The 17,690-nt window shown below is 43.2% G+C and overlaps 1 long non-coding RNA gene across 1 annotated transcript; it reads left to right on the top strand.

The window, feature by feature from the left end:
- The first annotated feature begins 15,369 nt into the window (after nt 1–15,369).
- Nucleotides 15,370–16,436, top strand: LOC306923367. The gene is made up of 3 exons (XR_013790049.1): nt 15,370–15,535; nt 15,619–15,677; nt 15,763–16,436. It is a non-coding gene; the product is annotated as an uncharacterized lncRNA (long non-coding RNA).
- Nucleotides 16,437–17,690: the final 1,254 nt, after the last annotated feature.

Below are 17,690 nucleotides of genomic sequence, written 5' to 3'. Positions count from 1 at the left end.
TACTTAAGTACATTTACTCAGTTACTGTCCACCTCTGCCTGCCACAGTCAGTAATTTGTACTAATTAGCAGTCTAATCAGTCACATTCATTAGCAGGCCTCATTCACACGTATCAAACAAATGTTCTGTGATTAATGGCTGCCACAATGCAATTCCAATGGGAGTCACATGGTTTGACCAAACATTTGTGTTTGATGAGGCAGCAATCAGCAATCAAACACAAATGTTTGGTCAAACCATGTGACTGCAACAATCACCTCCCTAGGGAGATGCTCGGCTGGCGTCGTTACTAGATGCCTGAACCACCTAAGCTGGCTCCTTTCCAAGTCCTCCTTTCCGACTCTCTCTCACATGACTGAACTTCTCACCCTATATCTCAAGTGTCGCAGTGAGACTGTGCCTGTTTTGTCTATAGGTCTTGTAGTTCTGTGTGTTGTTCAGTTCATGTTCTAGTTGTCCTGGTTTTCATGGTTCTATGTTCTTGTCTTCCCCAGGTGTTTCTCATGTGTAATCAGCCCTCATGTGTCTTGTTCCCCAGTCAGTCCCTGTTGGATCATTATTTTTTATTTCATTTTTTATGATCAGCAGTTTTTGACACTATACCTGCCTGGCTGTCCTGCTTTTGGGTCCTCCTCAGCACACCACTATGCGACAAAAAGGATAAAGTGGTTAAAATGATTGTGATGCTATATTAAATTATACCTTTTCTGCGGACCCCACTTTGGTAAATGGTGCATTTATATAGCGCCTTTATCCAAGGCGCTTTACAGATATTGTGCATTACATTCACCCATTCACACACACATTCATACACCGATGGCAGCGGAAACCATGCAAGGCACAAACTAGCACATCGGGAGCAATTTGGGGTTCAGTGTCTTGCTCAAGGACACTTCGACAGTAACTCTGGGGGAGCCCGGGTTCGAACTGGCAACCTCACGGTTGCCATCCAGGCACTCTACCCCTGAGAACCACTGGCCTAGAGACGGACCAGGAACTGTGCAGCCGTCATCATCATTCCTCTTGGCCAGTTGTTAGTGCGCTCACGTGCTATGGGGTGTTTATTAATGGCAAAATGTGGGAGCCATGCATCACCACCGTACAGAAATAATGTCTCCATCTGACAACTGTGCTGGAGCCCAGAATTAATGACAACACAATGCATGCTGGGAGGCGCACAATGCACCAGGGTTTGTTTGTTTGTTTTTTGGTCAGTGGAAAATCGAGAAGAAGCAATTAAAGCTGTCTGGCTATAGCTGGGAAAAGTGGAAGAGGTTTTTACTTTTTATTATTTTTTACATGAAGGTATATCCATTTTTTTTTAAAGTTTGGACTCGGACCCCAGGCAGTTTTTAAGTTGCTTGATTCAGTATTTGGGTACCGGTGTTTGATATTCATTTAATCAGACATGCCCCGTTGATACATACAAACCCATTGTCTACAACTCCACATCATGTCGAAGTGTCCTTGGGCAAGACACTGAACCTTACCCCCTTTCTGAAACAAGCTCCTCGCCACTCGCTCTACACACTTGCCCTCGATATGCGCGTTCACGCGAGGCTGCGCCATATTAAGTGTCGTCCGAAACCAAGCAGCCTTGAGTGGAAGTGGCTTATAAAGCCCTCAAGAGCGAGTCTGTGCCGATCTAGACTCGATTGCCTTGTGCAGCCCTGTTCTCTGTCCGCATGGAAAACGCGACCTACAAATGTAAGTACCACCACAAATAAATGATAAATAAACTCCTCCTAAACAATCTTCATCTGATGCAGAATAGACAACACTCCAACTGATGTTCACAAGGGCACTTTATTTACCCCACCGTGAAAAAAACGATAAATGAAAGTTATGAAACCACACAAACAAAACAACTTATGATTTATAATAAACACCATGGATGTATATGACATGTCATTTTTGACACGCTGTATTTCCTTTTTCCATATTAATGAAATCCACATGTCACAAACATACACGATAAAATGCAATATAACTGTACAAACAAAATAACAGGTAACACAATTGCGTGATGGTAACCATGGCAACGAATGGTGTCTGTTTCCTGTTTCTGCACAAGGAGGGCGAGTGTATTTCCAAACAGTTTTTTATACCCAGCACCCTAATCAATGGAACTTGATTCAGCTGGAGGGGCACTTTCTGACGAGGGAACCTCCCGAGAGCACTTCAAGTCAAGGGACTGGTTTCAGAAAGGGCTTTACATTGCCTCCAATGAGTTGGTTGGTGTGAGATTGACACCATGGTGTGTGAAGGGAAGTGAGGACGCTGGCGTCGACTGTTTGCCGCTTCACCTCCCAATGTATGAATGAATGAACCATTGTAAAGCGCTTTGAGCACTTGGAAAAGCGCTATAAAAATGCCATTCATTATTCATTATTGTAACACCAAACACTATAACCATGAAACATGAATCAAAAACGGCCATGGTTCTGGTGACTGACATTGTCCTTCTAATACGTGAGAGGGCAGTGTTTTTCCAATATTTTTTTTTAATTTATTTTATTTTATTTTTTAATAGTATTTTATTTTTGTCATTTTGCCCCAAAACGATAAAAAAAACAGCAAGGCTTTCTTATATCGATATAAAGCACATTAAAACGAGTAGGCTATACTCCGCACCAAGCGTATATATTTGATAGGAAGAGTATACATCTCTAAAGCATCAAATGTGTTTGATGCTTTTTTTGTCTATGCAAAAATGCATTGAGAAAGTAGTGCACCCAGACATGGGAACAAAATTAATTTTCTAGGCACTTTTTCTTGGGTCACTAGTGCCACACGGCATAAACATAAACAACAAATAGTGAAGCTGCTTACAGATACGTAGGCCTTTAAAACAGTACTCAAGTGAATGTACTTTGTTAAAGTTCAGCAGTGTCAATAAGTAATAAGCTACAGTAAGTCAAGACATATTTTTCAGGGTATCACTTCTTGCTGCCTTTGAAAATCCAGAACTACTGAAAATGCTGCATTGCTGCAAAAATGGAGGCTGTGTATGGGTGTGTGTGCCCGTGTGCGCGCACGGCTGAGTGCATGTGTTTGTATTACTATGCTTGTGAGGACCATTATGCCTTAAGTAGACTAGAAATGGAGAATTAGGCGTCATGCATTTTCCTGGTCCACACAGGAAACATGGTTGTTTTATGGTTAATTTTTTTTTATACTTTTAGACTTACAATTAGGAAAATAATCATCTTGGGGTTGGGGTCAGGATTAGACAGAGGTTTGTGGATTGGAATTAAAGTTAAACATTATTTATGATATACGTGGTTGAACAGCAGTGTCATGTAGGCCTACCAAGAAATGGCCGATATATATGATTGTACATCTGCTAAATAACATTCATATTGTGCGTGCGCGTGTGCGTGTGTTTGGGAGTGTGTGCATATACTTAGAATACTTGGAGAACCACATCCCCACAGGCTATAGCAGAATTTGTGAGGACAGCATTGGTACTCAGTATCATAGATATATATATAAACTCTAGATAGCTCACCCACGCTGTTGGCCAATGGAGAGCGACGTCGTTACGTGGCGGCCATCTTACCTCGGGACACATAACATTGTGTATATGGGGCATGTACTCTTAAATGACCATAACTTGCTCAATTTTCAACCGATTTTCAAACGGTTTGGTTTGTTATAAACGTCAGAGACGTCCGCATACGTATATGATTTTATACGACGTTCATATAAAAAACATAAATTAAGCAGATAGGCGTCCTGAATCATAGCCACGTTGACAACGTTTGTAATAAACCAACCCGTTTGTAAATCCGTCAAGATTTGAGCGAGTTATGACTGTTTCTGTTTGAGCTGCCATTGAACATACTGTACTGTAGCCCCGAAGTAAGATGGCTGCCGGGTGAACGACGTCAGAAACTCCGCCTTGAGCCATCTAGTGTTTATATATATATCTATGCTCAGTATCACAAGATAAATTGTTGTTTTATGGTTTAAAAAAAACACTGTTATATTAGGAAAAGATTCAAGTTGGGGTTAGCAGACATTTCCAGGTTTGATTCATCAGGGGTGGGTTGGGTTACGCGTTACGCCTGATAAATACTCCAATATTAGGCTACACACCTGTTGTGAACGTGTAGATCTGCAGTTCACGGCTGTATGGTTAGGGTTAAAAAATTACAATTAGTCTAGATGAAACAAATGTCCTAAATTGCTGATGTCCTCATGAGTATGAGTATGTGTGTGTGTGTGTGTGTGTGTGTGTGTGTGTGTGTGTGTGTGTGTGTGTGTGTGTGCGTGCGTGCGTGCGTGCGTGCGTGGCGTGCGTGCGTGCGTGCGTGTGAGAACGTGGCAGACTGCCAGCACAGCAGTTAAAAATCTGAGATTCAAACCGACACAGAACAAATCCAGCTGTGTTAACAACACAATGTGTGTACAATGGAGTGTGTTGTGTAGGTTGGTTGTAAGAGGCTTCCAACAACTTGGGATGCCAAAAAAACAGGTAAACAGCTTGCAAAATTCTGTGCAATCTTTTCTATCGGTAGCCACCAAATATGGCGAAGACGCTGTTACTTGTCTTGTACCCCTGAAGGGTGTGTGGGTATTTGTCCGGGATTTGCTGATTGCATTCTGTACAGTACCTTGTATATTTGTGTCCTTGTATTGTATCTCTTATGTGGACATAAATAAATGATTAAAATGTGTGTGTGTGTGTCTGTGTGTACTTGCGTGCGTGCGTGCGTTCCTGCGTGCGTGCGTTCCTGCATGCGTGCGCAGAATGCTAATGCTGTTACTGTAGCTAACCTCCATCCGTTCTCTCACACTGCAAGGACAAAACTCATCTAATCAACAACCCCCCCCCCCTACTCCCGACATATCTTTAGCGTGCACAGTGCACACACACACACACACACACACACACACACACACACACACACACACACACACACACACTGTGACCAGTGGCGTATCCAGGAATTACGTTTTGGGCAGGCAAGATAAATGTTAATTGTCGTCTCCCCGCGCACAATCGTAGCACTAAAGGTTTTCAAAGAGATATACCTGCCAGACGAGTAGGATACAAAGGCTGAAAGGCATGCATTTACATTCCAATGGATCCAATCAGCTGTCCATTAATAGTTCTCAGGTCTTGTTTTTGTCGTCTTTTTTTCTCATTTATGGATTTTGGCCAGGCCAGAAATGGACTGTGACACACACACACGCAGACACGCACACACCCTTCATGTGCGAAGCATGTTTGAAAAAAGGAAAGAATAAAGGATTAGCCTTTTATCTGTATAAAAAGCGATTTCTTAATGGCTGTGATTAGTATAATCACAGCCACACACTTGTGTGAAGTGAGGGACGCCTTTGTTAAAAGGCCAGAAACTTGGCTGTCACATGACATCACAGAGGGGCATAGGCCTACAGATTTAGGTGCCATGCTGATTTTGCGAGCGCATGAATAAGACAAACCCATAGACAAGCCCATAGACTTGGCTGCTTGTTATGTTTCTCTTCAGCTCAGCCTGCAGGCTTCTCTGAATGCAGCTGATCAGAGCAGTGAAGATCTTCTCTGAATGCAGCTGATCAGAGCAGTGAAGATCTTCTCTGAATGCAGCTGATCAGAGCAGTGAAGATCTTCTCTGAATGCAGCTGATCAGAGCAGTGAAGATCTTCTCTGAATGCAGCTGATCAGAGCAGTGAAGATCTTCTCTGAATGCAGCTGATCAGAGCAGTGAAGATCTCCACACTGTCCACAGTCTGAATGCAGCTGATCAGAGCAGTGAAGATCTCTGAATGCAGCTGATCAGAGCAGTAAAGATCTTCTCTGAATGCAGCTGATCAGAGCAGTAAAGATCTTCTCTGAATGCAGCTGATCAGAGCAGTGAAGATCTCCACACTGTCCACAGTCTGCACTACAGTGTTGTTTTTGGCAGCAAATTTAGATTTTAGTTTTAGTCATGTTCTCTTGAATAGTTTTCATTTAGTTTCAGTCACATTTTAGTCACCTGGAATGTTTTAGTGTTAGTCTAGTTTTAGTCGACGAAATGTCATAAGATTTTAGTCGACTAAACCTACAGTTGATTTAGTCGACTAAAATGTATTTTGGCGGGCCTTGATGCCGTCCTAATGACTGATTCTACACTGATTCTACAAATAGCCGATCTACAAGGTCACAACGCGGCGCGTTTGTAGATCTGCTATTTTCAGCATGCAACCAAGTGTAAAATGACTTATACTGGATCTCTTGTCCACTAGTCCCTTCCTAACATTTTAGTCTAGTTTTTATTTGTTGACAAAATCGACAGTATATTTAGTTAGTTTTAGTCATCATAGCTTAGTTTTTATTTAGTTTTCATGTAGTTTTTGTCAGTGAAAAAAGGTAGTCGCCGAACATTTTTGGTCATAGTATTAGTTGACGAAAACAACAAAGCTGTACAATATATATTTTATTTAAATATCACTGACTCGGCATATGGGGACTGCCAGTGCCAGGTCCAATGTCTGTTAAAACATGAAATAGAACTTATTTATCTCTGACAAAAGTTTGTTTCATTGGACTGGTTACTTTTCAGACTCAGGATTCAAATGCAGATCAACGTTCAAGCTTGTGGATCTGTTATTTTGAATACGTTTGTGTGACGTTGATGACAAGACACAAAACGGGTCCCGATGGAGGCAGATCGTCGAAGACTCGAAGCCTTATGTCCCACTTGGGACGAAGAGGATTAAGTAAGTAAGAAAGTAAGTAACTAGTGTGATCAAGTAGGGCATTAATTTACGGAAGAACATAAAAAGTTGAAATATGGAGACAAGAGGCTTCTACACCGAAAGCAACACTATTCAATAGGTAGACCTCCAGTCATAAATAAAGCTCCATAAATAAGGTGTTTGTTTAGTCTGTCTCTCAGTGGAGATGTATTCCCTATCCTTTTCCAAGGCCAGATATAACACCCAGTAGCAGGAAGGAGCAGACAGACTATTTATAGCAGCTGTTACTGTTGAAGTGAGTAGTGTTGCCAAGTGACTTTGGGCTTGTTTTCCTGCAAAGTTGCTTGTAAATATTGGGAGTTGCAGGTTGTTTCCAGCAATATAGCAATATTGCAATGATTACCGTCACAATGTAGAGCTATTTAAAACTGTTACTGAACAAATACTCTATCGCAATGATTAGGCTATACTATCACAATAGACAGTAGACACGCAACATCATCAATCATACCCGGAAGTTACGCGGGATATACTAAAATTGGGCGGAAATCCCTTTTGGTGTTTTAAGCATTATGTTATACTTTAGCTATTGAAAAATATCTATCTAATCTACAAGCTCATAGCGCGGCACCGAGTGCCACACTACGAGCTTGTAGGTCTGCTATTTTTGAAAGTTCGTGAAAATGGGACGAAAATCTTTGAATATATATATTATTTCAGAGCGAACGTTTTTAACTCAAATCTTTGCTTCCGAGGGGTTCCTGGAACAACATATTTTCAGATGGGCGTCGGCGGCCAATTACATATAATGTTTGGGGTCCTTCACATGAAATATTGAGCACCACTGATATAGAAACATAGGTTTTTCAGAGAACTGTCAGGATTTAGAAGATATTTTCTTAATTCTGACGTCAGGCCTAAATGGGTTAAACTCACTTTACCACTCACTTTGCCACTCATTTATGCATGTGCATACCCTATATAGATATAGACAAACTCTATATATAGAGGTATTAACACTGTTTCTATACACTATACTAGGGTCTCTGTTTCATCTCTTTCTCAGCTTACGGCTGGGCTCCACTGAGTGTTGGACGCAGTCAAAAAAATGAAGCGTGTGCGTGCGACATTTTCATGTGTTTCCGCGTTTTTATCATCTTTTTAACGTAAATTTAACAAAATTAACAGCCAATGAAGGGCCCCAGGAGCCCTTTTCAGGGCGTCAAACATCGTACTTCACGGACCAATTTCCCCGAAGGGCCCCTGAGAGCCAAGGGCCCCTGGGCCATGGCCCCACTGGCCCAATGGCTAATTTGTCCCTGGCGTGACGCTGTCCAAACGCAACCGTCAGCAGTGGAGCAACCTTCATTGATTTTGGACTGAGGTCGATTAAACAAATGTCTTCTAAATCCTAACAGTTTTCTGAAAAACCAATGTTTCTATGTCAGTGGTCCTCAACCTTTTTCAGATGGCGGACCGCCATCTGAAAATATGTCGTTCCAGGGACCCTCCCAGAAGCAAAGATTTGAGTAAAAAACGTTCGCTCTGAAAGAATACATATTCTTTGAGGCACATTTTCACGATTTTTCAAAAACAGCAGACCTACAAGTTCATAGTGCGGCGAACTTGTAGATCTGCTATTTTTCAATAGCTAAAGTATAAGATAATGCTTAAAACACCAAAAGGGGTTCCCGCCCAAAATGTGTTAAAAAGGGAACATCCTCTGCGTTGACGATGACGCAACGCTGATGGCTGCAGTGGAGTCCCGGCGTTAGGGGTCCTGAAAAAACACTGAAGACCCCTTCCCTTTATGGTTGACCAGAGCCTCTCAGGATTCTGTAGGTATTTTCTGTATTCTAATATATTAATAACGCAAGGCGTTGTGAACTTACATGTTGATCTGAAATTTTCTGCGAAAGCTTTACCCATCTAACGCACATGCGCACGCACGCACGCACGCACACACACACACACACGCACATGCACACGCACATGCGCACATACTGTGGCAAACCAGGGGAAACAGCCAGGCCTATTCCCCACAGAAGGAAGCTGGGGGAGGTGATAGAGGCAGTATATTACCCTGTACAGGTATTGCAGCCAATGGGAGCCGTCAGGCAATAAACAGAAGCTTTTAAATAGCCGACGCCCAAGCTGCCTGGTGAGTCAGTTTGGACTAATGGAGGAGTGAGGAAGCAGGAATCACTCTGGCTTGTATGATGGATATCTAAGCCGACTGATCTCCCAAACCACAGAGGAAGCCCAAACCCAGGACAGGAGGAACCCTAAGTTGAAGTTTTCCGTTTTCCCCTTTCCCTAATTAGTTAATAAAAGACAATTTAAGTTACACGCCGACTCTCACAAGGACGTATTCTGTGTTACCCGGGGAAGTATTTAGCCGATCTGCCCTTTCTGCCACACGGAGATGGCGTTTTTGAAACCACCTTCCAGAGTGGGAAGGTTTGGAGACGCGACTTTGTCGTCTCCATGTGTAGGCCTACAGAGAATGCCGCCTATTTGCTGAAACGGTGACGCAATAGTCCCCTCGCCCCCTCCAAACTAACCTCACGTCACCAGGCTTTCCACCTCCAGTATCACTCACAGCTATTTTATATTTGCAAATAAGCCTAATGTCTATAAATCTCTTCTCCGAAAATAGCCGATCTGCAGCCATGCAGTGAGCTTGTAGATAAGCTATTTTCGGATAATAGATATAGCCTAAATTATGGTGATTACCAATCTGGAAAGACAAGAAGAAAACTGATGATCTTCTACATTGTTACTAGTAAATGGTGTAGTGTAGAATAGATTAGTATAGCCTCTTATTTTATTGTGAATCTTGCCTATTCTCCCCTGGGTTGCCACAACACACACACACACACACACACACACACACAATAGTATTGCCATACTTGTGTGAGCATGTGAGGACATTGTTTTAGGACAGTGATTGTATAAATGACATTTTTGTAGGTCTTGTAGATCGGCTATTTTTCGGTAAAAATCAGACAACACTTTCCCTTGTACCCTAAACTTAACTTCTAAATGTTTATAATCCTAAACCTATCCACAATCTGAATATTATTTTGTATAATCTTAAATCTCTAGGCATCTGTTTTTTTAAACCACAAAACAACCATGATTTCTCGACTTAGTTGGGACTCCTCCTCACAAGTATATTAATACAATCGCACGCACGCACGCACGCACGCACGCACACGCACACACACACAATGAGATGTAAACAAGTGTGAGCTCCCTTGGCTCTTAGAAATGGATATGCATCATTAGATTCATACATGAATAAGCAGATCTATATCTATAAATAGCTACCGTTGACAGATTCCTGGTCAATTATTAACGAGTCATAATGGAGGCTGATGTTCACAACAACATTATCCATCTCTCCGACGTCGCCGGAAGGCCAGTGTGTGTGTGTGTGTGTGTGTGTGTGTGTGTGTGTGTGTGTGTGTGTGTGTGTGTGTGTGTGTGTGTGTGTGTGTGTGTGTGTGTGTGTGCGTGCGTGCGTGCGTGCGTGCGTGCGTGCGTGCGTGCGTGCGTGCGTGCGTGCGTGCGTGCGTGCGTGCGTGCGTGCGTGCGTGCGTGCGTGCGTGCGTGCGTGCGTGCGTGCGTGCGTGCGTGCGTGCGTGCGTGCGTGCGTGCGTGCGTGCGTGCGTGCGTGCGTGCGTGCGTGCGTGCGTGCGTGCGTGCGTGCGTGCGTGCGTGCGTGCGTGCGTGCGTGCGTGCGTGCGTGCGTGCGTGCGTGCGTGCGTGCGTGCGTGCGTGCGTGCGTGCGTGCGTGCGTGCGTGCGTGCGTGCGTGCGTGCGTGCGTGCGTGCGTGCGTGCGTGCGTGCGTGCGTGCGTGCGTGCGTGCGTGCGTGCGTGCGTGCGTGCGTGCGTGCGTGCGTGCGTGCGTGCGTGCGTGCGTGCGTGCGTGCGTGCGTGCGTGCGTGCGTGCGTGCGTGCGTGCGTGCGTGCGTGCGTGCGTGCGTGCGTGCGTGCGTGCGTGCGTGCGTGCGTGCGTGCGTGCGTGCGTGCGTGCGTGCGTGCGTGCGTGCGTGCGTGCGTGCGTGCGTGCGTGCGTGCCAGAGATTAGCCTGACACTCAGCCTGAATTTTCATTTAGTTTCACTTCATTATTCAGACTGAAAGCCCTTGCCAAGACAGACGTTTCTGGGATGGGCATTGCCAAAGCGGCAATCTTTGGCGATTGGTTCATACCAGCCAATCAGAATAGTAGGAAAGCAGATGACGTTGTTCAATCATGTGGCTATGGCTAAGAAACTAGAGAAACGGTTGGATGGCACTTACACCCGCCTTCTAATGAGAGCGCAAAATCTGTCCAGCAAGGAAGAGCCACCCATCGACTAATCTAATATACGGCAACCTTCCCCGTGTTTCTTCACTAGTCCAATCCAGAAGAACACAGTTTGCCGGCCACTGCTACAGAGCTGACAATGAGGTTATATCTTCTCTTCTTTTCTGGAGTCCTGCCTCAAAGCAGACCAGAGGTATAGAAAACTGTCGTTCCCTGATGTCATCGCTAGTAGGGACACATGCATCAGTAAGCAGGGATGATATGATATGATATGATATGATATAGTACTTTATTGTCAGTTCACACTGAAATGTGTCTTGCGACCCAGCAGCCAAGTATGCAGAACACACATTTGACATAACAAAGAACAAGACAATTTACATACATAAGGACATGAAGACAAGAGCAATATCCACCGCTTAGATTACCCTGTGGCTACTACAACTCCTGATTAAGCCTCAAGGTCGACTGGTGGACAAAGGACCTCTTTAGTCTGACCTTATTGTATGCTGGTACACCATATCTCCTTCCTGAAGGTAGCAACCTATATTCTCCATACAACACATGCTTAGTATTAGAGGTGATATTCCTTGCTAACCTTAGGATGCTGTTATCATACGTGGATGTATAAAGTTTCTGAAGTTGTTGTCCAACAATCTTTGAACAAATGTTCAGTTGTTGCAGCAGTTGTGACTTTAGGGCTGCAGACAAACATCCATACCAGGTTGTACTACAGTACTGAAGAACACTCATAATAACAGAAGTGAAAACAAAAGTAGAATCCGTCTACTAGCACCGAAGGATCTTAGACGGCGAAGGAAGTAGATTCTTTGCTTTGTTTTCTTACACACTGAATCAATCTGATCGTTCCATGACAATAGATGGTCTATTACTACTCCAATGGGATGGCAATGAAGAACCGGAAAGTCTGGCGTGATATTGTGAAATCCATGATCTCGACCGCGGCCGAAAAATGATGATGTGATGTAAGAGCCAGCTCGGTGTGATAGCAAGTTACCACAGTGGGGGCCGTCATGTTTGTTGTTTGATGATGTCATCGAGTGGCGGCACTGATGGCCAATCAGCAGCTGCAATCATCTTTTTCGACCGAAAAAACACCGCCCCATATAGACCAAGTCACCAGACCTGAATCGCCAGAATATTTTTTGAGTGGTGCAAACCACTCCAACAACTGGCTTTGTTAGTACCCGTGTGTGTTTGTGCCTGTACGGGTGAGCATGGTTGCTATGGTTAGTATGTGACGTCAGTCAGTAACTATAACAATAAATGTGTAGTTGCACCACTCAGTTCACACGGGTGTGATTTTTTTAATGAGCGTGGCTAGTGATTCAGGGCTGGAGCCAGGCTAGCCAGAGATGCCAACAATTTTGCTTTGAGCTCAAGTCCACTTCAAGTCTCGAGTCTCTTAAAAAAAAGTCATGTTTTTCTTTACGTTTAAAAATGATGTATTCATACGAGGTAGTCTAAGCTGGAAATACAGTTATGATGAACCCAAAATGAAAAATGCACAGAATGTATGTTTTTAGCTACATTCATCTCCCGTGCTCTTAAAGACCTAGTGAAATGAAAAATATGTTTTTCACACTTTTAGAATATGTCCGTGGACATCATATGGGCATACCTAACAATGGGTGCCAAAAAAGAAATGGGGAAATTTCCATGTTGGTGTATTTTTATATTTTCTGAAGGGAAGACCTTCGCACACTCGACTTAGTAATATCAACAGGTGCGTCGGCGACAAAGCAGCAGACTGCTGTGTATTTTTATATCAAAGCGTTAACCCCCCTTCAATAACAACAATAACGCAGAGACAGCTTGTTTATTTTTGGACCACAATGCTTATATGAAACGAAGCCCTTGCAATCTAAACTGTAAAATCTTCAGTGTTTATTTAACTCTGAGAGTGTACAAATGGAACCAAACGTTCCATTTGCAGACTCTCCCAGTGAGAGCCAGTGATGTAAGACTCAGGGTGCTGTGTGTATCTCTCTCTCTCTCTCTCTCTCCCTCTCTCTCTCTCTCTCTCTCTCCCTCTCTCTCTCTCTCTCTCTCTCTCTCAGTCTCGCACGCACGCATGAACGCACACAAGCTGTTCTGCAGGGCCACATGAAAAACACACAAACAAAATAAAAGTATATTTCTGGTTCGCAGGGGTGTTGGATTTATTTTTTATTTTTATGAACAGCATAAAGTTTGTCTCAGATTTATACTGTCAAGGCTTGAGCCGCGGTCTGGGATGGATTAAGATTCCGCTGTAGTATTTCTAAGTAGTTGGACAGCTCCACCGAATCATCCTCAGACAGTAGGCGGGGATGTAGTGCTATTTTTAGAAATGGGGTTAGTTGAGCACATCTACAGATAAAGGGTGGCAGCTTGGCTCAGGAGGTAGAACGGCCGTCTTTGGTATCCAAAGTTTCCGGGTTCCATATATACCCGGCTCCTCAGTCAAACTTCTTTACTGCACTGCAGTAGCGAAAAAGTAAAATGTTTGCTTTGGACGAATCTCTTCTTTGATGGTGGAGGAGGCATAGATCACCGAAGTCTGACGTCAATATCGGTAGAGGGCGCAAATCCACAGGTTCATGTACTTTTTATTTGCATTGTAATCCCCATAGGGGGATTTTAGATCGCCTCAAATAAGAACTAAACATGTCATCCCGTCCGTTTCACTCATATGAATATGAAGAATCAACTGACTGAGAGAAAACACTAATGTTACTGCTACTGAATTAGTTACATTTTCGCTAGAAACAGACTGTATCATATATGAGTGACTGACTGTCGCAAACGATACAGAGACACCTCCCTGACAATAACGCAGAGACAGCTTGTTTATTTTTGGACCACAATGCTTATATGAAACGATTTTAAGATGACCACATGTTATTCTCCATAGAGAAATGACCGTGAACCAGACAGAACCAGGGGATGAGCGAGTGACGTCAGGACTTCGGTGCTCTATTATTGTTGCGTGCAGTACACAGATTAATAAGCAGTAGCCTACTGGAGCCATACTGCTGTGTTGCTTTACCGTGTATAATGAGAACGTGCATTCAGTTTGTTTATGCAAAGTAGTAGCCATTTGATCTGGGCACGGTATACTTGACACGGTGTGAAAATAGGGGGGGCGCCCGCCGCCCGCACCTCCAGTAAACCTATAGACCACTCAGAAGTGGGTACTTGGTGCATCTTAGAAAGTCTGGTAACCCGAGGTTAGTTATGTGCGTCTTCTCTTGAATCTAGCCGGACGCGTTCTAGCGTGCGCACCATTCCATTCCGTACCTGCGTGTGCACGGCACTATTTTGTTGGTACCACGGTGTGGTACTGCGTTCTACGAGCATGACACCACTGCACTTAACACTTCCCTGATGTTTCACTGTAAAGTGTAACCCTTTTAGCCCCTAAAGTCAGGACTGTGTTTTAAAGCACAAACATTAAGCACATTAAAGATTAGATACTCTATAAGAGGTTTAACTTGACTTCAGTACTATAAGCTGTAGTTTCAAAAAGCTGTAGTTTCAAAACTATTCACTCAATCTAATTAACCAATACATCATTATTTTTGCTATGATTCCCTGCTTTCATAGGACATGAAAAAACAAACTCAAAACCAAATCAAGACTGCCCTCACCCAGTCACATGCTAACTTTCCTCATTTTGAATAAACTGAATTTGACATCATGCAACAGAGTTGTGTGTCTGTACACCACAAAGAGAATGTTATGCAATGTACTTTTCTTTAATTGAGTTTACTTTATTATTGCTGCTACATCCTTGGTTTAAACTAAGACAAAATGGTAGTATTTGACACATTTCATATCAGCACATGGTTTGCCTATACAGAAGAAGATTTAGTTTTTTTTATGATTTAAATTAAGCAGCACTTTTCCCATTTGATTGAATAATATTAACAGCATACTACAACCAAATGGACCCATAACAGTCCATTTGTACAGTCTCAGAGTTTATTGTTATAAAAGGGTCCTTTGGGTACATTTTCTACTAGGCGAAGGCTACACTAGAGTCACCTGGACACATCCTGTTGTTGTGTGGAAACTTTCCACACACATTAAATACAGAGATACATATTTACATTTTATAGCACAATAATTGTTCTGGAGATATACGGTAGCAGCTGGTTATTAATTCATAATGTATGAATTCTTGTTGGTTCTTTTAAAATACCAATACTTGGTAGAGTCTTTATTAGTGAAGTAACTCTCTCTCTCTAGGGTCTGAAAAGGAACACACCTATGAATAACATTATTACCTTCAGCTGTGTTACACTGATTAACATGGCTTGGAGCACCTTTAAAAGGGACACCTGATTCACATCCCAGAGGTATTGAAGGACTGCAGTCAGTGTGGAAAGCTGCTGTTCCAACAACAGGGCCGCAGCAGTTTTTTTTAAAGCTAGTTTATTTGACCTCACTGCTAAGAGATTGTTTGTATACATTGACTCAGTACGTGTCAAGAGTTCAACAGCAACTGCAAAACATGAGGTAGGTTGTTTATCCATTTTCTACTGGTGTGATACAAATTAATTATTTAACCAGCATGACTTTAACTGAAATGTGTTTTGTAGGGTGCTGTGGATTTCATGCTTGCTGCTTGGAATTGTCACTACTTTGCCTACTAAGAGAGGTAAAACGGATCATTTCTCTAGTTCCAACAAATCGTTAATTAATTTTATACTTTAAAAAAATAATGCTTGCTGATTATCTTGCAGGCAAGGTTTCCCCACGATCCAGGGGACCGCCATTGTACCGTGAGGGAGGGAGTTCTTATGACGGTAGCCCTCTGGTCTATAACCAGCCCTCTGCCCCTCAGACACGCAGGAAGACCAGCTCCAGTGGGCTACAATATAGGCCTACAGGCTATAACCCCTCTGTGGCTGGCTATCCTGCAGGATATCCCATGGAGCATGGAGCTGGCTATGAGGCTGCACGTCCTGTGTCGCAATATGAAGGCTATCCTGTTCCCTCTGACTATTATGATGGCCCTGCTGCTGCATTCCCTGCATACAATAAGGTTCCATATGCTGCTGCACCACAGCCCCACGTACCTGACATGGGTTTTGTTTCCCCAGGTTCCCCCTACCCAGTTTCCCCCGTTTCCCCCTACTTTGTTAACCCCTACCCCGGTTCCCCCTACCCCGTTTCTCCTGTTTCCCCCTACTCTGTTAACCCCTACCCCGTTTCCCCCGACCCTGTTTCCCCCGTTTCCCCCTACTCCGATGGCTATGAGGCTCCTGTTGCCACCACCCACCCCGGCGGCCAAGAGGCTTTGTTTGCCCCGGGCTACTATTTTTTTTCTTTCTCTTTTTACTAGGTCGCATGTTCTGGATGTGACACTGCTGCTTGTACTTGGAGACATGGATGATTAATAAAACTATAAATTACAGCTATGCCTATGTCACTTGCTTTTCCATGGTTATGGGCCCAATTTCCACAAGCTTCATCGCCTACCGCAGTTGTTCTCAACCAGTGGTCCTTGAGGGGGTTTCAGGTGGTCTCCAGGTAAATGGAGATGTGTTAACCAAATTGATCCTTTTATAGAGCTAAGAATTTAAAATTAAGCCAAATACATCCTTATGGGTAATTTAGTTTCATTTTATGCTCATGTGTTAAAATGCATCTGAATTACTTTACAAGGAGTAGAAAATGGAAGAATTGTTTTGTCATCTCATTTGCCTATTCTCTCTTCCATGGTTGAATTGTGGACATCTCGTTCCAACAATGACAATCTATGTTTGGGGTCTGAGAGGCTAGATGTCATGAAATGGTTGCCCGTGGCTCAAATGCAGACTAAATGGGCCTTGATATGAAAAAGGTTGAACCCCTGGCCAAAGTGAAGAGCCCTATTGCATTTTAGGAAGGGACTAATCGATGCTTTTCAATGATGTGTCTCGGAGGGCTGTGGACAGTTCAGAAACTCTCTTACCAGTCATTTCACAAATGTATTTTAATGTGAACAGTTTATGACAAATGCTAACGTTCCAAAATAGAAAGCCAGCGTTGTCTTATTGTGTCCCTAGCTGTAGGTGGGTTTCTGAACTGTCCACAGCTGCCCTCTATTTAAACTAGTCTTTATTTCATGACACAATTTGTCTGCCATTGGCCATATTAGACTGCAGCCATCTTAGCTAGGTGATAGCTTCCCATAGACAGCCCATTCATCCAAACAGAAGTCGTCTCATATTAAACAATGTCAATCACCAACATTGCAGCTGTAGGGAAAGCTTGAATTATCTCTTTCAATCTGTAAAGTTTTCGTTTAATACAAATCCACCGTAACATGTTATGAGATACTTCCTGTCAAGAAATTCCTTGCAGATGATTATTTTAAGTATCAGAGTATGGAAGCACTCGTTACAAGTAAAGCAACCGCCTTCTGCTGCACTATGTGCACATTCAAAACGGGTGGTACGCATGGGCCGATTTATATTAAGCAGCACTTTTCCATTTGATTGAATACTATTAACAGGGGGGTCCCCGTGGAGGTCGGCGCGGGTACAACCAAATGGACCCATAACCAAAAATATGTTTTTCACACTTTTAGAATATGTCCGTGGACATCATATGGGCATACCTAACAATGGGTGCCAAAAAAGAAATGGGAAATTTCCATGTTGGTGTATTTTTATATTTTCTGAAG

Source organism: Electrona antarctica, assembly GCF_951216825.1.
Source record: "Electrona antarctica genome assembly, chromosome: 5".
NCBI lineage: Eukaryota > Metazoa > Chordata > Actinopteri > Myctophiformes > Myctophidae > Electrona > Electrona antarctica.
This window is presented reverse-complemented; position numbering and strand designations above follow the sequence as displayed.